This window comes from Bison bison, unplaced genomic scaffold (assembly GCF_000754665.1).
Source record: "Bison bison bison isolate TAMUID 2011002044 unplaced genomic scaffold, Bison_UMD1.0 scf7180017864460, whole genome shotgun sequence".
NCBI classification, from domain to species: domain Eukaryota; kingdom Metazoa; phylum Chordata; class Mammalia; order Artiodactyla; family Bovidae; genus Bison; species Bison bison.
Window position 1 is genome coordinate 4,314,490 of NW_011495022.1, and position 26,788 is coordinate 4,341,277.

Sequence of the window (26,788 nt, forward strand, 5' to 3'; positions counted from 1 at the left end):
CCTAACCTTGCTGACCCTCTTGTTTCCACACTGAGGACAAAATCAGAGCTCCTCTCTCTTGAGATTTTTATGGACTATGAGATAATATACATAGAGGGCCATGCACTTGCTAAGCACTTACTGCTGCTGCTAAGTCGCTTCAGTCATGTCTAACTCTGTGCGACCCCATAGACGGCAGCCCACCAGGCTCCCCCATCCCTGGGATTCTCCAGGCAAGAACACTGGAGTGGGTTGCCATTTCCTTCTCCAGTGCATGATAGTGAAAAGTGAAAGTGAAGTCGCTCAGTCATGTCTGACTCTTAGCGACCCCATGGACTGCAGCCTACCAGGCTCCTCTGTCCATAGGATTTTCCAGGCAAGAGCAGCATCCCTGAAATAAGAATAGAGCTCTCCAAAGCTGGTTAATATTATTATGAATGTTGTTGTTGTTGTTACTAATTCCAAATCCCATTTGGCTTTCTATGCTGACAAAGCCAATTTCAGATTTATAATCTGCTCCTAAATTATGTCTGGTGCTCTTCTTGGGCCAAGTACATCTTCATTATGAGGAATTAACTCATTCTCAAAAGTCTGTGTGTACCTACCATGCGAATGTGCCAAGAACTATCTTAGATACTCAAGAGACAAAGATGAATAAGACACTTTGTGCTTTAGGGTAAGAAAAGAGGTTAAAAAAAAAAACCTTGAAAATTATTGTAATAAATGGTATCCCAGTGGTATGAATGGGCTTCCCTGGTGGCTCAGATGGTAAAGAATCTGCCTGCAAAGCAGGAGACTCGGGTTCAATCCCTGGAAAAGGGAATGGCTACCCACTCCAGTATTCTTGCCTGGAAAATTCCATGGACTAAGGAGCCTGGCGGGCTACAGTCCCATGGGGTCACAAAGAGTCAGACATGACTGAGCAACTTTCAGTTTTCACTTTTATAGTGGTATGAATAAGCTGCTATGTGAGAACGGAGCCTGGAGTGTCTGCTGCTTGGGCAAGACCTGGAGCTTTCACATTTGAGCCGAGCCTTGAGGGTCGAGGACGAACTTATGGTGACAGACGTGGCTGGCATTCCAGCTACTTCGTGCCAAGGAAGGTACAGAATGGGCAAAGGCACAGAGGTGAACAGAACAAATTTTTCAGCTGGGTTGTGAGTGGAGCTGTAAAAGGAGGTGTATTTGGAAAAGGAGGCAGGCATCAGATCCTGTAGACAGTGGAACGGTACTAAGGAATTTTATGTAGAGGAAAGGACGGGACTTAATTTGATTTTAGAAAGATTATTCTGGCAATAGTTTTAAAAATTGATTAATAGTCTCAGCTTTAGCAAAAACTTGAATGATTTCCATATGCTGATCATAATTTTTGCCCTAACCATGTTCCTCCTGTATTCTAAGTTCCTTAATATTTTTCTTTAAATTAGCTTTTTTCCTTTAAGCTATTTTAAGAGAAACTTTATATCATAAGCATAAATGGAAAGTCAGTATCATTTGATTAAAAAATGAACGCAATAAATATAATATCAACAAAACAATATTACAACTTTTGATCCAGATAATTTTCTTATCAAAATGGTTGAATCTAATTTTGTTAAAAACAATAAGAATGAAAAGTAGGCGGTATCAGTGAGTGTTAAGGATAGCTAGCACCAACCTGAGACATTCTTTTTGATCCAATTAGATAGACTGGATAGAGAAATTAGATAGACTGGAAAAGAAACAGCAATAGTGCTGTCATCACATGATCCAGTATCAAGAACCCAAATTGCCTGGAAGCATTTTACACTTTGGGAAGCATGGATTACAGCAGACGTGTTCTTATTTTTTGTTAGAACCTACAAAAGAACCACATTTTACATCTGGAACCAATGAGAGTAGGAGTATGCAGATACACACACGTGTGCGCACACATACAGCTGTCACACACACACAGGCACACATGCACATGGCCAAAGAAAAGTGCCAGGCAATAACACGTGCCCTTTCTTTGTGCGATGTGCTGCAATGTGCTTTGTCTCATTCTGCTGTTTCTTTTTTTAAATGTTAGTAGGGAAACACTAAATTGATTTCACCACCACTAATGGGTTGTGGAAATCTCCTACTCTGAAAACCTCTGAATTAAAGGAAGCTGGACTGAAGGTAAAAAAACAACCAAAGAGGTTATTGGAATAGTCTAGTTAAGGAATGATGGGTCTTAATGGACTCTAGTGGCACTAGAAATGAAATAGAGATAAACTGACATGATAATTGTACTCACCTTGAAAAAGTTGTAACATGTCACACAGGGAGGTGGCATTTATAAATTTGTTTCTTTTAAGTTGGCTTAATGTGAATCAAGCTTGCTTGCAAACAGTTAACTTTGGGGTGACTTCTGATGGGGAAGCCTCACTTCCTGGAAAACTGGCTGCTGGTATTAAACTGTCAAGCAACACATTCAGTAAGTATCAAATCTGACCACACTGGGTTTTTCCGCACATTGGAAAGTATCCTGCCCTGCAAATTCTATTCATATTATACTCTTCAGGAAATCTCCAACTATGGACACACTTGGGTTTTTAAGTCTGTACTGCAATTGTTGTCTTGGTGGTTAGCTTGTGCTGTAACCCTCTGGTAACTGAGTGTGACAGTGATGAAATTAAAATCATAATTACATTGTGCTCACATTATTTGTTCGAGTGAAGCTTAATAACTGGGTTCCCTTGAGCAAATGCAAAATATGAAAACGAATCAAGTTTATAGGACTGGGAAAAAATACATTTTCTGGAATGGCTCTATTTACAAGTGTGGCTGTAAAATAAACATTCTTCATCTTTAATTTACCTTTGCAACCTCACCAAGATGCCTAGGTGTTAAGAAAGGAGGCCTGTACAGCGATGCATTTGCCAGACAAAAAGCTTTCCCCGTTATTAATGACTGGTGTTGCCCCATTGTAATCAAAGGGCACGGCTGCAGTGATATACAGCGGTGACAAACCTCAGGATCTTTCCTTCTCAATGCTAACCTAGCAGCTAGCAGCTGAGAACTTCTAGTGCTGTATATCTACAAGATAAATAGCACAAGATACGAATATACGTATTGCTTACAGTCTTGAAAAGTATTGTTATATCCCCCCTCCACAATCATTCTAAATATGACGCACACGCATTTTTCACCATTTCAGTACAATGCTTGTTGTTCATAAATGGCAATAGTTTTCTAGTGGAGATTTAAAACCCTCCAACTCTACCAGTTACTGCAGTCTGATTTGAAAACCGGTGCCAGCGCTGCTGATGGTGCCAGTAAAGCAGGTTTCCGGAGATTCATAACCTCTTTTACGCTGACAGGTGGCATCAAAAGAAGGAATCACTTCAAGAATATACTAGAAATCATTTTTATTTTTGCTCCTCGATCATGCCAAGATGATCTAAAGAGAAAACTCAGAGTCATTCATGATATGAATTTGACATGAAGGAATCCATAAGAAAAATTCACTGGTGTTTTTATTTTCAGCTATTAAGCCATTTCCCCCCTCTCTCTCCTGCTTTGAGCTTGTGAGCAGTAAGTGCCATATTTTGCTTTGTTAAGGGTACAAGAAATGCGTTTAATTGGGAGTTACGGCCAAGGTAAAACACAGGCTAAATAACCAGCATGAAAAGAGGTTAGCTTTCTGCACTTAGTCAGGTGTGAATTCCGGTGGAAAAATTCTATAATTGCTGATCAGGTTTCCATTAAAAATAAAGTGAACAAAACCACTGAATGGACAAAGCCAGGTCTTTTCCCAGATCAATAGCAAAGACACGTCCATGCACACACAGAGGAAGTCAGTGCAGCTCCATGACCTTTTCATGAACTTTCTGGGAGACTGAAAGATCATTCAAAGGGCAGAGGTCAGCATTCATGCTGGTCACAAACAAAAATCAGATTTAGGCTCGTAATGAAGGATTCGGAGTTCTCACCTACTGGTGCAAATTAAATACTATTATTGCACATTTTCATGCATTATCAATTGCAGAAGAAACTGCTTTTGTATTTGCAGTATATATTAACATTTACTTATCAACTCGTATTGTTTTGCTACCTTTATCAAGCATCACAAGATTACAGATGAGGTTGAAAAACCAGAAACCTTCAGTTAAGATGGGTGTCTTAAGCTTATCACAAAGGACAAGCAGTCAAGATGGTCCTGTCTGAGTGATCTCCCCCACTACATACACACACCAGCCCCAGCACACGCAGCACGAGGGGAAGGGTAGGATTCTTGAAAAACAAGACAACAGTGAGTTAAGGAGAGCATTTCAGCTAGAAATAAATGATTCAGGTCATGAGGGGAAACCTAAGCATTGCTCCTCTGTGGGTACAGACCCACCTCACAAAGAAATAGAGCAGCTCAAAACCCTAGGGATGTGCAGGGTGGAAGAGACAGAAGAGTAACTAGGAATCTAGACCATTTTACAAAAGAACTTGGTTTCCAGTAGCCCAGACTCAGATCATCATCAAGTGTGAAATTGAAAACTAAAGGTGTTTCCCGGACTAGTGTCCATACAGAGGTGCCAACTGCTAACTTTTTTTATTCTCTGACACAGGGGAGCCCAAACAGAGCAGAGTCTGTTAGAATCAGTTAGTGATGGATGAGGTGTCTTTGGGGCTTTGAAGAATCACAGAAGTATCAAAATAAAGGAAACTTTCTATTCTGAAAATTCAATATCCTACCTCTCAATTAAAAAGAAAAAGCATTTACAGAGCAACTGGTGAAACAACTACGGGTCACAAATGGCTCTGCCTCCCTCTCTGGCTGCTGCACAGTAGTTCAAAAATCAGAGAATTCTAAAGTCTTTAATAAATGCACATAAAACATATAGTGAAATTTAAACACAAGTTCTCTTGTGTTTCCACATGTGTCTTAAGGACACTCATTATTCCTGTCTGGCCGTGTTCTGGGGCTTCTCGGCTGGCTCAGCGGGTAAAGCATCTGTCCGCAGTGCAGAAAACATAGGAGACAGAGGCCCATGTTCTACTTTCCTGGGTATCCTATTTAATTCTCTTAGTTACTTGACATACGACCTGAACAGATTTCAGTATGTCCTAAGGCCATTCCCACCAGTTGCTCTGTGAAACTTTAGTTCTCCATATTGTGTGCTGAATTGGGAATTAGCTCTTGGTGAAACAAGTTTACCTACACGGGCTTGTAAAGAGTGGGGTGGGCCTGGGAGGGTGGATGCCAACAAAGCCTGCAAAACTTAAAATTTAGAAGGAGTCTTGGGAAGGGCATTCCAGAAAAGGAACCTGTGCTTAGTGATGGGGATGGGTGTGTGTGTGTGTGTGTGTCTGTGTGTGTGCGCGCACGTGTGCACCCACGCATGTGTAGCACTAACCAATCAGAACAGAGAGGCCTTGACAAATCATAATGGGTTGTGGGTCTGTGCTGGGGCTGGATCCTGGAAATCTTTTGCAGTTCCTAGCCAAATTGTTTGGCTGTGGAATGGTGGGAAAGTCGAGTATATACTAAGAAAGGAATTATTAGCTCAGGTAATAAATGACTTACAGCATTGTCCTGGGAGAAAGATGAAAGATGGTGTGTGGTTTTTAACCTGACTCTATCACTTACAGGATAAATATCCTTGGACAAGTTATCTAATTTCTTTAGGCCTCAGTTTATTTATCTGTATAATGAAGCTAATAATAGTAACCTCATAGGATTATGCTAAATCACTTCAGTCGTCTCCGACTCTGTGTGACCCCATAGACGGCAGCCCACCAGGCTCCCCATCCCTGGGATTCTCCAGGCAAGAACACTGGAGTGGGTTGCCATTTCCTTCTCCAATGCATGAAAGTGAAAAGTGAAAGTGAAGTTGCTCAGTTGTGTCCGACCCTCAGCGACCCCATGGACTGCAGCCTTCCAGGCTCCTCTGTCCATGGGATTTTCCAGGCAAGAGTACTGGAGTGGGGTGCCATTAGAGAAGCATATATAATGCTGCACTAAATGTTTTAAAAGCACTGTATATCTACCCTCAGTGATCCCTTGAGATGGGCATCTTTTATTATTTGCTCTTTACAGATTAAGGAATTGAGGCTCTGGCAGGATAACTAACCTGCCACCATCTTACGTCTGGTAAGAGACAGAATAGGAGCTCAAGTCAGGAAGTCCTCCATGGAGCCCTGTGTCAACTGCACACATTGACCCAAAAAGCTCTATTCAATGCTGGTCTTAATGGCTCTGCTTAAATACTTCCTACTGAAAGTTGTAGTATTTACTTAAATAAGGTGCTTATAAAGGGACTTAAGGTAATCCATTTCTGCCTAGAGAGATTAGCTTGCCCACATTTGCACTACTGATGCATGACAAAATCACATTGAGAGCCTATCCTTTGGCCTTAGTTAGTGCTATGTTCTTTCCACTTGCACATAGCCTTGAATATAACTTTCAAAACAGGTTGTAAGACCACTCTCTGAACATGGCATAGTGGACAGAAATGTGAACTCATGAGTCAGACTGCCTGAATTAGAATCCTGGCTCTACTGATATGACCTATGACCTTACAAAAAATTCAGTGACCTCTTTGGGCTTTACCTTCCTCATCTGGAAAATGGGTATGATAATAATCACATGACTTGTCTCTTCTGTGGAGATTAATTGAGCAATGCCCACAGAGCAATCAGAACGATGCCAAGACATTAAAACTACTCAATAAATTAAAACTACTCAATAAACTACTCAAAAATATTATTTTTTTTTCATTCAAGTAGGTAGGCTCTGTATAATCAGATCAACAGCTGAATTTCAGAAATGTCACCTTGTACTTTTCAGAACTATGCTGGGTCAGGAGGACTGATGTGGGTATGTAGTAGACTGAAGTACTAAACTAGAAGACTATAAGTGATTTTAAGTGTCCTGAAGAGGAATGGTTAAGCCTTAGTTCTGAAATCAGACAATACTTCAAAGAATCTTGGTAACACTATAGAGAAGGAGGCCTGAGAAAATATTTTAGTTTAAAAAGGGAAAAAAACAGAGGGGAAAGCATACCATATCCTAGTGACAGTAAATTTCACAAAGGGAAGAACTGGGCTTGCAAGGATCATGGTATTATTCAAGTTAAAAGGGAGAGAGAACTCAGCTAAATAATTAGTGTGAAATATTTTATTTTAAATGTCTCTTTTTTTTTTTAAAGAAAAAAACAGGGGACATAACATAGCTGCATATTGGAATGAATGGCCAATTACAATAAACCTGAAATAAATAGCAAATGCAACTTTTTAGGGAGAGGGCACAAAGATTTTTAAGAATCTATTTCCCTTCATCTACTCTCATTAAAAAAAAAAAGTTTAATTCTTCACAGAGCACAGTGAGTAGGTTCCTGCCTCTTCTCCCTTTTAACATGTTCAATTTGGTTGTAAGCACGCATCAGAAAGCAGCTCACAAAGAAAACCTTTTGTTGTCCATAGAAACATCAGAAGCTGAGTCCTGGCCAGCCCAAGGTATGAGAGAACTCCCTTTCATGCCATCTGTCCTTCAAGGTCAAGCCCCAAACATCTGCCCACTCGGGATGGTCTGGGGTCACCTGGGTAACCTCTGGGTGATGTTTGTCTCTGAGATGTGACCTAGGATGGGGAAGAAGGGGAGAAAGAGCAACACGATACATAACAGGTTCTGGCTCCAGTGCTCACACATTCGGCTTCCTGCAAGGTGTAAATCCATTATCTTCAAAACCAGGCTGCTCATAGTGCAGGCGTTCCTCCTAAACAGCTGCAAATGATAAGCCTCCCTCTACATAAAGCATCTTAGAGATGTGAGTACCCATATACATAGATATGACGGACGCTATCTTTCCTGTTTCAGTATAACAGATCTAGAGAGTTCAGTGCCCCGCTCCATTTGTAATCAACCCTATAAATGGGTCCTGCAAAACCACCTCATTCTATAGAAATTCAGATTCCAATAATGATGACATACCTTAAAAAATAAACTTTTAAAAATTACAGAGCTAGATCACCATTATAATCTACCATTCTATTTTTCCTCAGGTAGGGAATTATTTTCCTACAAGATTTTGTTAAACAAGGTGATTGTACCCAAGAGCTTCTGGGAAAAGACATGTGTTGATACTGGTTTCTTGCAGGGCTTAAATAAGGTCAGCATATATTAATACCTGGGGGCATGAGACACAATTGTTTTCATAGCTTCTGGATAAAAAAAAAATTTTTTTTAACCAATGGAGCTGTCCTTTTCCCAATTAGAAATAATCATAGAAACATAGCGACGTAACTTGGAGGGGTCTACACACAGGAATGTGTGGAAACCAGCTTACAGCTGGCTGGCAAAAGTCAATCATGTATGTTTGTTCAGTCGTGTCCAGTCTTTTTGCGACCCTATGGACTGTAGTCCTCCAGGCTCCTCTGTCCATGGGATTTTTCAGGCAAGAATACTAGAATATGTTGCCATTTCCTCCTCCAGGGGATCTTCCCAACCCACAGATCAAACCCACGTCTCCTGTGTCTCCTTCATTGCAGGCGGATTCTTTACCACTGAGCCACCCAAGAAGCCGCAGTCATGTGTATCTCTTCCCAACTCTTGTGAAAGTATTTACACCTTGGGCACTGGCAAATGCTTCTTCTTCTACAGCCCCAGGACTCAGTTGTTACCCATTTACCAGCACACCACAGATTTCACAGAGTCCTGCTTTCAGGATTGGACCCGAAACCTGGGGAAGATTATTTCTGTGGACACCAATTCATAAAGATACATTAGATTCTTGAATGGTGTCTATTGAATTCACGTCTTAAACAGATATAAAAGGATGATATGATGCAGAGGAGAGGGAAAATGCAAATAATGATGCTTATTTAACTAGTTTTAATAAAACTTTGTTGTTATTGTTTAGTTTCTCAAGTCGTGTCCAACTTTTTGCGATCCCATGGACTGTAGCCTGCCAGGCTCCTCTGTCCGTGGGATTTCCCAGGCAAAAGCACTGGAGTGGGTTGCCATGACCTCCTCCAGGGGATCTTCCCAACCCAGGGGTCGAACTCAGGTCTCCTGCATTGCAGGTGGATTCTTTACCACTGAGCCACAAGAGGAGCTCTTAATAAAACTGCTGCTGTTGCTGCTAAGTCGCTTCAGCCATGTCCGACTCTGTGCGACCCCATAGACAGCAGCCCACCAGGCTCCCCGGTCCCTGGGATTCTCCAGGCAAGAACACTGTAGTGGGTTGCCATTTCCTTCTCCAATGCGTGAAAGAGAAAAGTGAAAGTGAAGTCGCTCAGTCGTGTCCGACTCTTAGCGACCCCATGGACTGCAGCCTACCAGGCTCCTCTGTCCATGGGATTTTCCAGGCAAGAGTACTGGAGTGGAGTGCCATTAATAAAACTATCTTTCAATAAATTAAAAAATGACTAGTCAATCTTTATATTTATTGATTGATATGGCCATGATTGTCAGCCAGATCCTGTAAAGTGTAGAAAAGTTGAGGGTAATGAGTCTGCTAAAAACAGCCTTTATTAATCAAAAGAAAAATATTTCTACTAAATGTTCTTTTCTTTCCCTAAAGAAAAATATTTACGTCACGTATTAAAAAACAGCAGCAACAAAATGAGAATCTTTCCATGTGCTTTACATTAATAAAGCAAGTTCTGCTCAGAGAGAGGTTAAGCAAAGTGGATTTAAGTCTAACACATCGTTAGTTCTGCCTCCTTCCTTGCTCTGGCTTTCTTGACTTTCAGTACTACATATCCTTCCAGGAGAGTTTAGTAGTAAAACCATAGCGAGAGTTTAGCTTTTATTGATTCTGAAAGAACAATATAACAAGATACTGAGGATAATAAACAGATACAAAGTTGTTTCAGCCTAGAAACAATTGCAGCCATATAACCCTTGGTGGCCTCTTTTATATGAATTGTTATTTTTCTCTGCACAATGACTAACACGGGAACTATCACCCACCCAATCAAGCAGGTTCTGGTTGCTCAGGAAATGGTTAAACTATTGCAGGTCAGTCCTGCAACCTCATGGAAATCCTTTGATTTGTCTCCCACACAAAACCAATTTGAGTCATTTATGTTACTAACAATTCCCAGCAGAATCAAGGCACTGCACTTCTCCTTTTCAGAAAAATTTACCCTCAGACATGACTTTGGCAAGGAAGTTTCTTCTGAGAAGGACACGGACTTCATGATTTTCATGAAGTGTCTGCTGAGCCTTTACTTAATATTAAGGAATTGCACAAACTGGCAATCTTTATAAGCAACCACACAATTTCCATCTGGTTTAATCGGATGCTATTTCTGTTACATAAAATAAAAGAGACACTGATGTATAGAACAGTCTTATGGACTCTGTGGGAGAGGGAGAGGGTGGGAAGATTTGGGAGAATGGCATTGAAACATGTAAAATATCATGTACGAAACGAGTTGCCAGTCCAGGTTCAATGCATGATACTGGATGCTTGGGGCTAGTGCACTGGGACGACCTAGAGGGATGGTATGGGGAGGGAGGAGGGAGGAGGGTTCAGGATGGGGAACACATGTATACCTGTGGTGGATTCATTTTGATATTTGGCAAAACTAATACAATTTTGTAAAGTTTAAAAATAAAATAAAATTGTAGTTGGGAAAAAAATAAAATAAAATAAAAGAACTAATCTCAAATAAAATAAAATAAAATAAAAGTTCAACTCAGGAATTCTCTGGGGGAAACAGTTCAAATGCAATAATTCCTCCAAGTGTTCCTAGTCACAGAAGAGAAGAATGCAGGTCTCTGATGAACCTGGGGATTATTCAGTCAGTCAACAAATACATACCTAATATCCTCTGGATACATGATTTTGTAATAGGTACATGTATAAGTTATTCTTGTTTGAGAATTCCAAATATTTCTACACCTTGTCTTCCAAAACAGAATCTTTCAAGGAACAACATCAAACAGTTAGCAATATATGTCTCAAATATCAAGTCTTATTCCAAAATGGGTGATTCATAACAGAGTCAGCTTGTCCCTGCTTGAAGGTCACTAGAGGAACAGCCAGGAGGGAGGGTGACATTTTCCTGTGATGTCATGACCCCTAGAGGATCATCCTACAGCTGACAAACCACGGGCTTCAACCCATGTCCACCTGAGTAAGATTTTGGGTGATGCTTAAAGAGAAGAAGAAAAAAGAGAAAGAGGACCAAGAAATTCCTGGACTTTGAGATAGAAAATAAAAATCTCTCTTTTGTATTCCAATTTCAAAGTGAGCCAAGTTCCACACATGCCACCCTCAAACAGTAGAGCTTAAGAACACCAGCCTGCATCAAGTCGTTAACCTTTTAGGACCTACTCAAAGCAGTGTAGTGTGACTTTATTAATGAAAGCTTTAATGTGTCCTATAAAAGCTAACAAATACAGACACTTGCTATGATTCATCAAATTTAATATTCCATCAAACCTTTCAGTTTAAAGACCAATGATTTTTTTAAATACCAAAACCTCAGAATGGAAGTCCTATGCGCCAATTAAATGTAATGCATCAAAAATTAAAACCATAAGAATTTAATACCAGGTCAAATTTTTGAATAAATGAACAACAAAAGAAATAAATGCTGTGCAACAAGAATTAACAACTCCAGAAAACGTTTTACTGGAAACCACAGACAACCAAGACATGTAGCCCTTGAAAACAGACTAGCTTTTTAAGGCACACGTTGTGTTGCTGGCAGGCAAAAGACCCTATTGTAAGACAGCTGAGCTTTCAACTCCAGGCAAAGGCAATTTCTGCAGTCAAAAACTTCATGAGCAATGTCTAGAATTTTTGCACTGCTTTACTCAATGATCTTTATATTTTGGAAACCCATACTTATGTGCCTGACTTTATACAGTCCCTTCCTGTAGAGTTACAATACACTGTATACATTTTCCCATTGATATTTTATAATCTGTTCTACAAAAGAACAGTTCACCTTGCTTGATTCAGTGTTCATCTGCAAGAGTTCTTCAACAAAGTTTGAAAAATGTCATTTTGCTTTAAAGACACCTTGATGTCTCTCTTTGTAGATGTTTTGTGACGTCCCATGGCATTTGTCAGAAGAAAAATGAAGCAGGAGAACTTTCGTGGTCAATTTGGCCTTCTTGATCTTGTGTTCAAAATCTAGGTCACGGTCCGTGCCTGATAGGTGTCAAAAATGAGTATGGTCCTAGGGAAACACAGTCTTAGGTCCTGAAAGAGCTTTGTGAACAAAGAAAAGGGCTTATAAATTATGTCACCAGGACAATCCACCATAGTATCAAAGAAAAATCCAAGTGGATTATTATCTTTTTCTCTTCAAATCATCCTATAGAGGTCTTCAGTGTTTTGCAAGCTTTATTCCTACTTATCTGGTTGTCAGATAGGTTATCTGTCGTTTTACTAATGAAGGCTAGACACCTTGACATTAACTGATGAGATGAGGCGCCACTGAAACTAAACCAGGAGGCCACGGGCATCAGCATCTTCCCCTTGTTCAGAATGCCATGTCTTACCTCCTGGAACAGAGAATGTCCGATTATGTGAATTTTACCCAGTTAAATTCATTTCTCTCAGACACATTTCTCGTAGTGCAAACTTCTGAAGCACACTCCAAAACAGAGAACGTGTGCCTGTGCACTAGGTTGTTTTTTTTTTTTTTGCAAACATAGAATCTAGGAGATATTTTACTGACATGGGAAATGAAAAGCTACTGTGTTTCTATTATGAAATGTGAATCATTCACTCACATCATCTGAGATTTGTGTGGCAAACTGACTCATGAATCATAGGGTAATCATTTTAAAAAAACAGTGTCCATATGACAAAAAGTGGGACAATTTAACAATTTCAGCTATATGTCAATCCCTCTTAGAAATAAATGAGGCTATATTCTTAGTCAGAATTAAACTTATGCACAGGAAAAGAGTTTGGTATGATTCAAAACCACAGAATTTATGCCTAACCAGGACTTTCAAAGATACACTCCAAACCACTCATCTGAGAGATGAGGATGCTAAGGTCTGAGAACTTTTCTCCTATAGCCCTAGTCAGGGCCACAGTTGACACCATCAAGTTCAGCTCTCTCTCTCTGTCATTTCAACTATAAAATGGGCTTCTGTGAAAAGAAAGGCTTGTATTAGCCACAGTTCGTGCTCCCTTCCAGCTAGTCATCCCCTCTTCTCAGGGAATATTCAGGTCCTCCGCCTTTCATTTGGTGCTCTACTCATTCTTATTTCATTCCCTGAACTTTGAAAAACAGATGTATGATATTGTGAAACTACATCACAAGTCACTTTACTATGAATTCTTGGATTTCTTGGTGAGGATAGTTGGTAGCAGGCTTCCATGGTGACTCAGACGGTGAAGAGTCTGCCTGCAATTCAAGAGACCCAGGTTCAATCCCTGGGTTGGGAAGATCCCCCAGGAAGGGAATGGTAACCCACTCCAGTATTCTTGCCTGGAGAATTCCACAGACAGAAGGGTTTGGTGGGCTACAGTCCATGGGGTTGTGTAGAATCAGACATGACCAAGTGACTTACAGACACAAACAGGTGCTGTTGGTAGCAGAGACCAGTGAAATCCTAGAAGTTTGGAACATGGCTCTGGTACCCTTTAGGAAACAAGAAGAACACAGGCTTGTCCAAAGGAGCAGTTGGTGGATGGTGCTGTGGAGCCTGGGTGACAGTGAGGTGAAAGCTCCCAGTCTATGCAATTGGGCTAGGTAAGGGCAAGTGCTGACATTCAGTCCCCAACTTGGTCCTGGGCTAGCCCTCACTAGCTCCAGCCACACCTCTAGGTCTTAATTCCCACAGATACACACAAGAATTTGACTTTTCTAGCAGCAGAAGGAAGGATAGGGCAGCCACAGTTAGCCAGGAACATGGTGGTAGAGGGAGATGGGACTCCACCCTCTATAGAAGGTAAAGAAGACTTCGTTTTAGGAGCTGACTGAGCCTGTTCTCTTATGCAGCTGGAAGTCCTCACCAAATATAATGTAACATGAGGGATAAGAAATTAGAAGCCCACAGGGCTAGCAGTCCCTTCATTTAACCATCATGTGATACAGCACTATCCTGAGTACTGCAGACTTCCCAGTGAGTAAAAACACAACACAAGGCCACTGAAGTCTGGCCACATGTCTTTGCTGGTCAAAGCTGCCTCATACAATAAACTCATTCAGCACATACAGCATCAGACTCTATCAGGAGTGTTTTGCCATGAGCTCATCTCTGCCCAGTTCCCAAGAACTGTCTACTCCCTTTAACTCCTGTCTTCCAGAAAAACTGAATTAATAATTCTCTGGAGCCTCCATGGGATCTCTCATCTATACATCTTTCACTTCACTTTCTCACTGCAGTTATCTTCCCACTACGACTTTGCTGGTTAATTCCTTTGAATCTCCTCTAAAATACCCAGGAATCTTTCTCTTTTCCTCCAACCCCATCCCAGATTGAGCTGGGTCCTTTCAAGTCTTCTCTCATAGTGCTCTATACACCTCCTATCTGAGTTTTCAATTGCCTTTTGCTTTGTTGTCGCTTCTACCGGGCTCTAAGCTCTAGGAGGGCAATGTTCCCTTAATTCCTGTTATTTTCTATTCTAGTATCCAGCATAGGATCTGTGGCAGATTTTTTCCCCCTAGGCTCCAAAATCACTGTGGGTAGTGACTGCAGCCAAGAAATTTAAAAAGGCTTGCTCCTTGGAAGAAAAGCTATGACAAACCTATGCTTAGTCACACAGTCATATCTGACTCTTTGCAACGCCATGAACTGTAGCCTGCCAGGCTTCTCTGTCCATGGGGATTCTCCAGGCAAGAATACTGGAGTGGGTTGCCATGCCCTCTTTCAGGGCATCTTCCCAACCCAGGGATCAAACCCAAGTCTCCCACACTGCAGACAGATTCTTTATCGTCTGAGCCACCAGGGAATCCCATGACAAAACTAGACAGTGTATTAAAAAGCAGAGACATCACTTTGCCAACAAAGGTCCGTATAGTCAAAGCTATTGTTTCTCCAGTAGTCATGTATGAATGTGAGAGTTGGACCATAAAGAAGGCTGAATGCCAAAGAAGTGATGCTTTTGAACTGTGGTGCTGGAGAAGACTCTTGAGAGTCCCTTGGACAGAAAGGAGACCAAACCAGTCAATCCTAAAGGAAATCAACCCTGAATGCTCATTGGAAGGACTGATGCTGAAGCTCTGACACTTTGGCCACCTGATATGAAGAGCTGATTCACTGGAAAAGACCCTGATGCTGGGAAAGATTGACGGTAGGAGGAGAAGGGGGCAACAGAAGATGAGATGGTTGGATGGCATCACTGACTCAACTGGACATGAGTTTGAGCAAACCCTGGGAGATAGTGAAGGACAGGGAAGCCTGGTGTGCTTCAGTCAATGGGGTTGCAAAGAGTCAGACATGACTGAGCAACTGAACAACAACAATCCAGCGTGGAATCTAGCCACAGCATGCAAGGATGAACTGTATTTCAATTAAATTGGTTTCTTTTATAATTCTGTGTATTTGTAAGTGCTTTTTAAAACCTCATTCTGCAAAGACATCTGTAGGTTGCATCTGACCGCCAAAAGAGTCCATGGCATAAAATAAATCTAAGAACATCTCCTGAAGTGAAGTGAAAGTTGCTCAGTCATGTCCGACTCTTCATGACCCTGTGGACTATAGTCTGCCAGGCTCCTCTGTCCATGGAATTCTCCAAGCCAGAATACTGAAATGGGTAGCCATTCACCTCTCCAAGGGATCTTCCCAACCCAGGGATTGAACCCAGGTCTCCTGCCTGTGGGCAGATTCTTTACCATCTGAGCCACCAAAGAAGCCCAAGAATACTGGAGTGGGTAGCCTATCCCTTCTCCAGGGGACCTGCTGGACCCAGGAATCACACTGGGGTCTCCTGAATTGCAGGCGGATTCTTTACCAGCTGAGCTACCAGAATGATCAATAAACATATGATGAATTAGTTGGGCAAATACGTGAATGAATTAATTAAATGAAAGAAAAGTTCCCCATCATCCAGCAAAGAAAGGAGGCTTGAATCTAAGTGTAATAGTCGTGAGAACCTGCTCTTCATGAACATGATTTTATTTCACAAGGTGGAGACATGAAAGTTGCAGAAAAGATTCAGAATTTCCTGGATACCCAATACATGTGTGGTCTGTGGAAAACCTTTTTGATTGCCTACTCTACCACCAGTCCCTCCCCTTTCTTCCATGCTAGCAAAGCCTGCCTCCAATACCAGTACTAAACAAGCTGGATACAACTCTGTGGCTATTCCTGGCCATGTGGCCTCAATCTGGTCAAAGAGCTATAAGGGTGAGTCTGCTAGAGCTTCTGGGAAACAGATCCTTCTCTGACAAACAGGGAGGGATGTTGAGAGAAGCTTGCTTACACCCTGCCTTTGAGCACAGCTCTGTGAAGTTGTGGCATCTTGAGCTATGGCGGCCCTATGATGCCCAAGATGATGAAAAGAAAACACATTGAGAATGGTAGATTGAAATGGATGACCCTGGGCCCTCAATGCAGGTAGAAATGGAAGAGTCCAGTCCTCAGTGATACAGTTAAGCCTCTAAATCGCCTGTGAGACCATCTATCCCAAACATCTTTATCTGTGAGATCGTTAAATACCTTTACTGTTTAGCTCACTCGTTCTTCAGTGGGTCTAATATTCAATGCTGGTCCCTTCTCATGTAGCCATACAACCCAATGACAAATTTGTCTGTCATGAGAACCGGGGCTGTGGTCCCAAGCTAGCTAAAGACACCACTCCTTGTTTTCAGTTATTGGTTAACATTTCCCTGTGCAAAGTTCAGATTCATTCAATAATTATTTTACCCTAGAATACACCAGACAGAGGAGGAGCATTGGCTCTGTAGTAAGGATTACTTCATGATCCTATAATCCAGTTCAACAGCAGACCTTCCTGAAAAGCTTTTATTTAACTTTCCTGTGCCCTGATCTAACATGCCAGTCCTGGACAGAAGACAGCATACACAGGAGCCTAAGGTCCAATACGAAATGGGAGGCTGCGATTCACACCCAGCCTCCCTACATCATTGTTCCCAACCCCAGCCCATCCCCTAACATACCTCCTGAGAGCCTTCACTTCCTAATTCTCTCTGGTGATTGACATGCCTCCCCACCAGACTATCAGCTCCTTCAAAGTGAAGGAGAGTATCCCAGGGATAGCTGTATCCTTCCTCAGTATCCAAACAGGGGCTTGATAAATGTTTACTTGATAATACTTTATCAACTCAATGGACATGGGTTTGAGTAAACTCCAGGAGTTGGTGATGGACAGGGAGGCCTGGCGTGCTGCAGTCCATGAGTTTGCAAAGAGCCGGACACAACTGAGCAACTGAACTGACTGAACTATAAAAAGCTTAAGGTCATTTGTAAGCTGGAGTTGAGAGTATTTAACAATGACCCTGCAGAGAAAACACAGGTATGAAAAGATAATTTGGATTCCAAGCAGCAGGCACTATAACACTGCATAAAGGATAAAGCCAAGGTCACTTGGGCCTGACATGGTAAAGAAAAGCTCTACAGAAGAGCTATACTTCAAACTAGTCTTGAAAGCGGATAAAGATTTAGACAGAAGAGGACTAGAAGAGCATGCAATGCAGGACACATGACGTGAACAATGTCAGGAGCCGAAGGACTGTTTCCTGAGAGTAAAGGATCAATGAAGAGAAATTAGGAAATAAAATGGGGAAAGGTGGTTTGATGTTAGATTGTAGACAGTCTTTATTGCCAAGCTCAGGAGTTCTAACTGTACATTACAGGAAATAGGAAGCTATTGAAAGTTCTAGAGGAAAGTTACATGCATGCAACTTACAAATACCATTTACTATGAAATCTAAGTCACTCACTGATAACAATGCCAGAGGCTCTACTGTCTGTTAGACCAAAAAATAGAAACATCTGGACCAAAGTTTCCATCTTCCTGGTGAATAGGTTGTATGCTGCTGCTGCTACTGCTGCTAAGTCGCTTCAGTCATGTCCGACTCTGCGAGACCCCATAGACGGCAGCTCACCAGGCTCCCCCGTCCCTGGGATTCTCCAGGCAAGAACGCTGGAGTGGGTTGCCATTTCCTTCTCCAATGCATGATAGTGAAAAGTGAAAGTGAAGTCGCTCAGTCGTGTCCGACTCTTAGCAACCCTGTGGACTGTAGCCCACCAGGCTCCTCCATCCATGGGATTTTCCAGGCAAGAGTACTGCAGTGGGGTGCTATTGCCTTCTCCTAAGTTGTACGGGACAGACACAAACGCCTTCTCATCTATGAACTCTGGCTTCCTGCTAACAATCATACCTTATTTGAAGGAAAATATTTCCATTACATTCTCAGAGACAAACTAAAATTATAGTCACTCTTTATCTTTCATTTTTGACCTCAGGAGCAGAGGTCTGTAATAATTCCACACTTCATTTGACAGCACACCATCTCATCATTCCAGTAGGATGCTTCCCTTATTTCAGTATTTTATCCTCCTTCCCCAGGGCCCGCATCACCTTCCCTCACCCCACACAGGCATTCTCATGTTGGCATGTTGCACATATGTTTGTATGTCTAGTGCTACACTGAATTTAACAAATTTGAATTCATTTTTAAAATTTGAACAAAAGACATTATGCTTTAAATCTTGCTCCTTTTTACTTTTTCACACATAATTTTGCTTTTAAAATTTATCTATTAATGAGAACCTACTTTATGGAACAAGGAACTCTACTCAGTGCTTTGTGGTGACCTTCCCATTTGGGAAGGAAATCCAAAAAAGAGGGGATATATGTATATGTATAGCTGATTCACCTCGCTGTAAGCAGAAACTAACAGAACATTGTAAAGGAACTATTCTTCAATAAAATTTTTAAAAATAATAAAATTTATTCACAGTGCATAGCCATTTGTTGTTCAGTCACTCAGTCTTGTCTAACTCTTTGCGACCCAATGGACTGCAGCACAACAGGCTTCCCTATCCTTCCCTATCTCCCAGAGTTTGTGCAAACTCATGTCCACTGAGTCAGTGATGCCATCCAACCATCTCATTCTGTGAAACCTCCTTCCCCTCCTGCTTCAGTCTTTCCCAGCATCATGGTCTTTTCCAGTGAGTTGGCTCTTCACATCAAGTGGCTGAAGAATAGGAGCTTCAGCTTCAGCACAGTCCTTCCAATGAATATTCAGGGTTGACTTCCTTTAGGATTGACTGGTTTGATATCCTTGCTGTCCCAGGGACTCTCAAGAGTCTTCTCCAACACCACAATTCGAAGGCATCAGTTCTTCACCACTCAGCCTTCTATATGGTCCAATTCTCACATCCACACTTGACTACTAGAAAAACCATAGCTCTGTATGAACCTTTGTCGGCAAAGTGATATCTCTGCTTTTTAATACACTGTCTAGGTTTGTCATAACTTTTCTTCCAAAGAGCAACAGTCTTTTAATTCCATGGCTGCAGTTACCATCCACAGAAGCATAGACATCTAGAATATTGCCTCCACATGCTACACAGTATTCCACAGAATGAAAGACCCTAGCTTACTTATTCACACCCTAGTGAAGGGCCCCATGTTAATTCCAACTCTCAGTCACCACAAACAACGCTAAAATGATACCCTTGTACAAGGTGCCTCTCTGAAAATTTCTCTGGGGTATGTCTTCAGTAGTGGGCTTGCAGAAGTAGGCAACTATACAGTTTATTGTCTTTCCTTAGACAAATATTCTGGGATGTGGAAAAGGGGCACGGATTACACGACCTGCTATCCTGGGTACATGGGACCTCTCGTCACCTACATCTTGCTTAAACTGTCAGATAACTACAGTCATTTACTCTTCACCTAGCAACCAAATAGAGCTCCCATCACCCCATATGTTTGCAAACATCTGGCATTTTCCAGCTTTCTCATTTCAACATTCTAATGTCTTCAGTGGTCCATGTTGACTGATTGCTAGTGATTCTGGGTACCCCTGCTGATGCCAGTTCCTCATTTGAGCTTCCTCTCTGGTGAATGGCTTCTTCATACCCTTTGTGCATTTGTCTATGGGTTTTCCTGTGTTTTTCTGGTCAATTTTCAGGTGACTTCTGTATATTCTGGGCTTCCCAGAACCTCCCTGCCAATGCAGGAGACATCAGAATGACACATCAGACAGTGTCTCTACAAAGACACATCAGAATGTTGAAATGAGAAAGCTGGAAAATGCCAGGTTTTTACAAACATATGGGGTGATGGGAGCTCTGTTTGGTTGCTAGGTGAAGAGTAAATGACTGTAGTGATCTGACAATCTCAGTGAGATTAAGCAAGGGGTAGGTGACGAGATGTCCCATGTACCTGTGTCCCGTGTAAGGGACACAGGTTCAATCCCTGGGTCAGGAAGTTCCCCTGGAGGAGGGCATGGCAACCCACTCCAGTATTCTAGCCTGGAGAATCCCATGGATGAGGAGCATGGCGGGTTATAGTCCATAGGGTTGCAAAGAGGTGGATGCGACTGAGCACTCTGTGTATTCTAGGTCTTAATACAGCGTCACTTTTTCTGTCAGAGTCAGTTTTAAGCATTGCAAATATCTTCTCCCAGTCTGTCATCCATCCATTAACATTATTGATGAGACTTATAGTTTATGGCGGTCAAGATCACCACCATTTTGTCTTTAAAAATTTAAAGCTACTATTATCTTCTTCCCCAGGCTCTGGCTGCCTCTCCAGCTCTTTGCACCTTCTCTACAAAACAACAGTAGGTCTACAATGGCTTCAGCCAAGTCACTGGCATCTCTCATGACAGCAGTGCTTAAACTTCACTGTGTACCCAACCACAGGTGTGGCACCTGGACTCAGCATCTTTAAGGAGCTCTCTGGAAAGGTTGATGCCAAAGTCCAAGGGCCACCTGCAAGGAAACATAGCCCGGGATAGAAGACACTGGGGCTTGCAGAATGGGATAAAGGAACTAAAGGGACCTTGGCAGTGACCTAGTTCAAACCCTTCGCTCTGCAGCTACAACATTCAGAATTACAAGAGAACAAGCAACTTGACTGAGGGGCCGAAGGCACCATCTCCTGCCTGGTTCCAGGCCAGCGCTCTTGTTAACACGGCAGGCAGGTGAGTCCCTATTTAATCATATGGTTCCTTACTGCATCCATCAGGCCCAACTCTCCCATTTTACACAATGTGGAGTGAGCCTTGTTTTTGTTTCACAGTTGACTTCTTATCCTGGGCTTGGAGTGGAAAAATGACGAAATGCTTTCACTTTAGGATGTCATTATCATCAGCACGTGTATATTTTTGCATTTTCAACATTTTCAAAGTAAAGCAAAAGACAGATAACCCCACCTTGCTGTGAGCAACATTTCTGAAAACAGTCCACCAAACCTCCCTGAGACCGATGCAAACAGAACTCAGCTCCATGGCTTCCCTGTTTCGTATTCACATGATGCAAAGCACATGGGCCAAATTTATGTCACTGCAATTTGCCTGGCAGCCTGCATTTAAATCACCAGGGTTTGCGGCTCCATGTTTTAGGGTGTCATTTGCAGTCCTGTAGCCAAGAGCGGCTGGAGGAACAAGCTCGCATGAGGCATTGTTAGCCAGCTGACTGTGATAGGGCTCTTCTAACAGAACTAATTAGTATGCTGCAACGTATCTGCATATCTCTCAAACAGACATTGTTTGTGTCTTTCCTCAGTGACAGGGGAGATTGTTCAGTAGGACACCTTACCTTTTAATATGCAGGGTTTGTTAGAAGAACAGCTCAATTCATATTTCCCCTGCTTTGATGGTAAGTGAACAGCAGTGGCAATATTAATCTGTAGTAACCTGTCAGTGAACTCTACAGCTAATATGATGTAGTTATGATTTTACCATCAATCAGGACTGAACAGGCTCTGGGCAATCCTTACAGCACAGCCTCAAAAAAATCTAATTGTGCAAAAGCTTCATTGGTTTCCAACATTTCTTTTTTATCTGTCACAGGCTTTAGGCCTAGTACACAACCTTGTATTATTGGCCTTATTGCATTAGCTTGTCGGACAAAGAAGAAAAGGCTAGAGCAGAGGGTTCCCCTGCATTCCATCATTTGTTTGCATGCAGGATTTTATTTGACAGTCCTGTATTGTTTTAGATGTAGATAAAAATGATTAGGACATACAGCATCATATGAACTTTTGAACTGCCAATTGCCAATGTATCCTAGAGGACTAAAGGCATTTAAAAATTCTGCTCTACCTACAGACATGGAGATGCTCCATGGACGAGCAAATAAGGTCTCCCTGGGGAATTGCATTTTAGAGCCAACATAATCTTGCAGGTTCTCCTTGACCAATTTTTATGCAGGGGAGGAGTAAACTCACTAGGAGATGGAACATTAGCAACTGATATGATTTTTAGCCAAAATGAAGGTTGAATATTTGTGATATGATCATAAAAAGCAGCTCCCTGTCTCCACGAACCTGTACAACCAGCGAGAAGTAGCATGGGGCCACATGGCCTCCGTTCATGTGGAGACTGTCTTTCTGGGTGTCTGAGATGCAGATTCTGTTTAGTGAAAGCATGTGCTTAAAACATAGATCCATATCAAAGGAGCTCCCGCTCTTGAGTCCACAGGGTTGGGAGGGACTCTAAGCCCTAAAACATGTAAAAGCATTTAGGAAGATGAACTATTAACTATATCTATTTAGGCATTTTAATCTTTTGCATCTTAAATGCAATCGGGCTTTTTGGATCTGGGAAATTGCTAATCAGCATGTTGGATAAATGTTTCTATTTTGAAACTGTGCACATTTAGAAATAACAGCTGGCCATAAAGTATATATTTATGCTTGTGATTTAATGTACCACAAACTTTATATTTTATTTCACTTAGCTTCACAAACAGACCACACTATTTTTTTTTTGCAAGCATTATATAACTTTTACAACAGCTTTATGACTCAAAAACACATATGGTTGTAAATCAGACATGTACACAATGCCCAAGATTTTTTCAAATTCAGAATGCCTTTTAAGAAAAAAAAAAATTAAGGATTACATTCACTTCTTATACTGTTCTAACTCATTTAAAGATTCAATTGAAAATTCCTCAATCATCAATCAGGAAAAATCTGCATGGAATTAGAGCGATTGTCTTTTGAAACACTGCACCCTTGCTTCAAAGGAAACATATTTGTGACTAAGGGCACATCCACAGCACAGCTGAGTGTTAACCCTTCATGAACCTGTGTGCACATTGTCCACAACCTAACGAAAACATCGGCACAAAATAAGGAAATGGCTGTGGCATCCTGCACTGAGCATGCAGAAACGCGCCTGGGAACGACTGCGGCAGCTGCTGGAGCAGAAAGACAAAAACAGGATGTGACAACGGTTGCAGCGTGGTGGTGATTTTAAGAGTTTTCTGGCTACCGCGCTGTCATCTAGGCCATTTGTTTTAGGGGAAAAAAAAAAGTCTCCGCATGATCTTGGCAAATATCCAAATCTCAATGATCTTGAGGAAGATCGCCTGGAATCATCTCCACGTTGCCGCCCCCTTAAATATTTACAGCTCCCAGGGTAAGTGTTCTTGACAACATGGTCAGCACAGCGGTGGCAGTGGTCATTGTCAGGATAGGGAAAGGTTTGAATTTGTCTTGTTGGAGCAAGTTTAGTTCCAAAGTAGTTAAGTAATGGGTAAAACTTACTATTAGGTCCCGCTGTGTTGTTGTTAACAAGCAAAACATGACATAGAATGTTCATATGAGTGGGTTAAAAGTGAAAAACTAGGAAAGATTCCCAAACTGGATTATGACCACCAAATAGAATATCTAGACAGCTTAACTCAGACATTGCTGGATACCCACTGCTGCTGAGTTTACAGAGACAATTGTACAAAGACAGGTATAATTCAAGTCAAATGATAATGACGATGGAAGTTCTCTCCAAAAGTAAACAGTGCTAAACCAGTGAAGAGTGCTATTTCACCAACATTTTCCTTGGGTAAACTGGAAAAAAAAGATAGCTGGATTCGCCATATTAATGTCTCAATAAGTGTAAGTTGAGAAAATCATCTTTCAAAAGTTTGCTTATAACAAAGGCAAAAGGTTTATGAGGGCAGAGAAAGGGTGGAATTCCTTTAAAAGGACTGTTAGGGGAAGCACCCTGACTGAAACTGCTCACCCTGACCGGGCACCATAGTCACTATTTGCATGTTTTACGACAGGACCTGGTAAGGAACACGGAAATAATAAACCACCATCAACCGAAAGAGTTCAGGAAAGGTCAAAAGGTGACAGCACGTGTCCAACCACCTCCCAGAATCCTCGCTGGCATCCATCTTGGCTGAACAATGAGTGTGCCACCAGAAAGGACTCCAAGTCAGAACGACTGGTCAGAGACAACCCGGAAACTAACCCCATCACCACAAAACCCGAGACCGTGAGCCATGTGGCAGAGCAGTTCTCCTGGGTTCCCTTACCCTACTGCTCTCTGCCTGAGTGCTCCTTCCCAATAAAATCTCTTGCTGTGTCAGACATGTCTCCTTGGACAATTCATTTCTAGGTGTTAGACAAGAATCCACTTTCTGGCCCTGGAAGGGGTCCTCCGACTATCTGATCATAGGATAAAGATACAGAGTTATGGAGGAGGAAGGGAGAAAAACTTACAAAACCCACTATTAATCAACTGTAAATCTAAAGTATAGATAATAAAAATGATTGTGTAAATTTTATTTTCAAACCTTCCTCTCAATAGGTATATATTACATGTAAATGTAAAATATACATTTTCATGCCATCATACTGGTTTCTGGTAAAATATCAATTAAAATGCATCAGTTCAATTCAGTTGCTCAGTCATGTCCGACTCTTTGTGACCCCATGAACCACAGCACACCAGGCCTCCCTGTCCATCACCAACTCCCAGAGTTCACCCAAACCCATGTCCATTGAGTCAGTGATGCCATCCAACCATCTCATCCTCTGTTATCCCCTTCTCTTCCTGCCCTCAATCTTTCCCAGCATCAGGGTCTTTTCCAGTGAGTCAGCTCTTTGCATTAGGAGGCCAAAGTATTGGAGTTTCAGCTTCAACATCAGTCCTTCTAATGAATACCCAGGACTGCATCACCAGTACATTTTTGGTGGATTTTGTCCTTTTTGAAGATATTTTCTAGATCCCAGGGAATCTAATGCAGTTTCATATAATTTAAATATTGTAAATTATACTCCTGCTTGAAGGTATTATTGTTGTTGTTATTTAGTTGCTAAGTCATGTCTGACTCTTTTATGACCCCATGGACTGTAGCCCACTAGGCTCAAAGAGCAATAATCACTCAGGCAATATTGAGGAACTGGGCATGGAAAGAACTGAGAAATAATATAAAAATCATAATGGCAAAATGAGTGAAGTTCAGCAGCCAAGGAGAAGGAAACACAATTATAAGTTCAGTTGGTCAGAATACAATAAAGCTGATAAAAAAAAATACAAAGATTAATTTCAAAATTATTAGAAAAATGTCAAGAAGTATATGAATCATTAAGGTAGGATCAGTCAGGTACTCTGGTATTTTGCCACAGAAGAATTAGAGGAACTGAATTAGTCTTCAAATATAATCACATTTACTTGCATTCCTTTTTGAGTAATTTTATGGCATCGACATAAAATTTCAGATTAAGTCTATAGTTCAAATGAAATATACGTTGTGGGTCAAATGATGTATTTGGTTGAACCATATGACTAGGCCATTTTGTAGGCCAAAATTTTTTGAACTTTATCACTTTCATGTGATTCATGTATTGTAATGTATCTTGCAACGTAGACAATTTAGGATAGTTTTTGGAGTCAATGGGACATGTATAGAATCCATCTCAGTTCTACCCCCACTTTGCTGGCCAAGAACCCTTAGGCAAGTAATATGCTTTTATCTTTCCCGTGGTGTCCCCACCTAGATAACAGGCATCTGGTGTCCATTCTTGGAGCGCTGTGTGAATTTGTGTGGATTAGATGAGTGACCTATGTAAGTGCCTCGCACAGGGCTTTGCCCCCATCTAATGAAAACATAGCTTCCCTTGTAGCTCAGTCAGTAAAGGATCTGCCTGCAGTGCAGGAGACCCAGGTTCGATCCCTGGGTTGGGAAGGTCCCCTGGAGTAGGAAATGGCAACCCACACCAGTATCCTTGCCTGGAAAATCTCATGGACGGAGGAGTCTGGTGGACTGCAGTCCGTGGGGTCGCAAAGAGTCGGGCACGACTGAGCGACTAACACTAATGAAAATGTGGTTCTTCAAATGTTTATGTTTAAAGTCAGCAGTTTAGAACTCAGTAAGGAGGGACCTTTCCTGGGCTTTAATGAATCTTCTGAGATATCCCAAGATTTTAAGTGTCCTGGACTTCTGGTCACCTTCCAGAAAAGCCACACCTAACACAAGTCAGCTCTCCATATGGGTGAGAGCATCCCACCAGAACACCTGCTTTGAATTAATGTCAGCTTCATGTCTGAAAGATATCTCCAATCTTGTTTCTACACCTCACTCTGCCAGGGACAGTAGAATTTAAAATAACCAGGAAGACACAGAGAATAATGCTTTGAAATCCACAGCTGCTAAACTGTGGAGTAGGATGGGTGGGGAGCTTATGCCAAGCCCCTCACACTTCATTAGCAATTTGATGACTCCTGAATGCCTGATGGTATTATTCCAATTGGCCTTGAAGTTTTGGTTAATTTCCTTCAGGGTAAGCTTTCTCACTCCTGGTCCAACCAGAGAAGCAGGTGCTGGGCAAACTCTGGCGGGCACTAGGGTTTTTTCTTTTTTTCTCAGTGGAGTCCTGGTTTCAACATCCACTCTGCTTTCTTCAAGTCAGCCTACAAAGCGAATCCACTGCCAGTACGCATTCTGGCT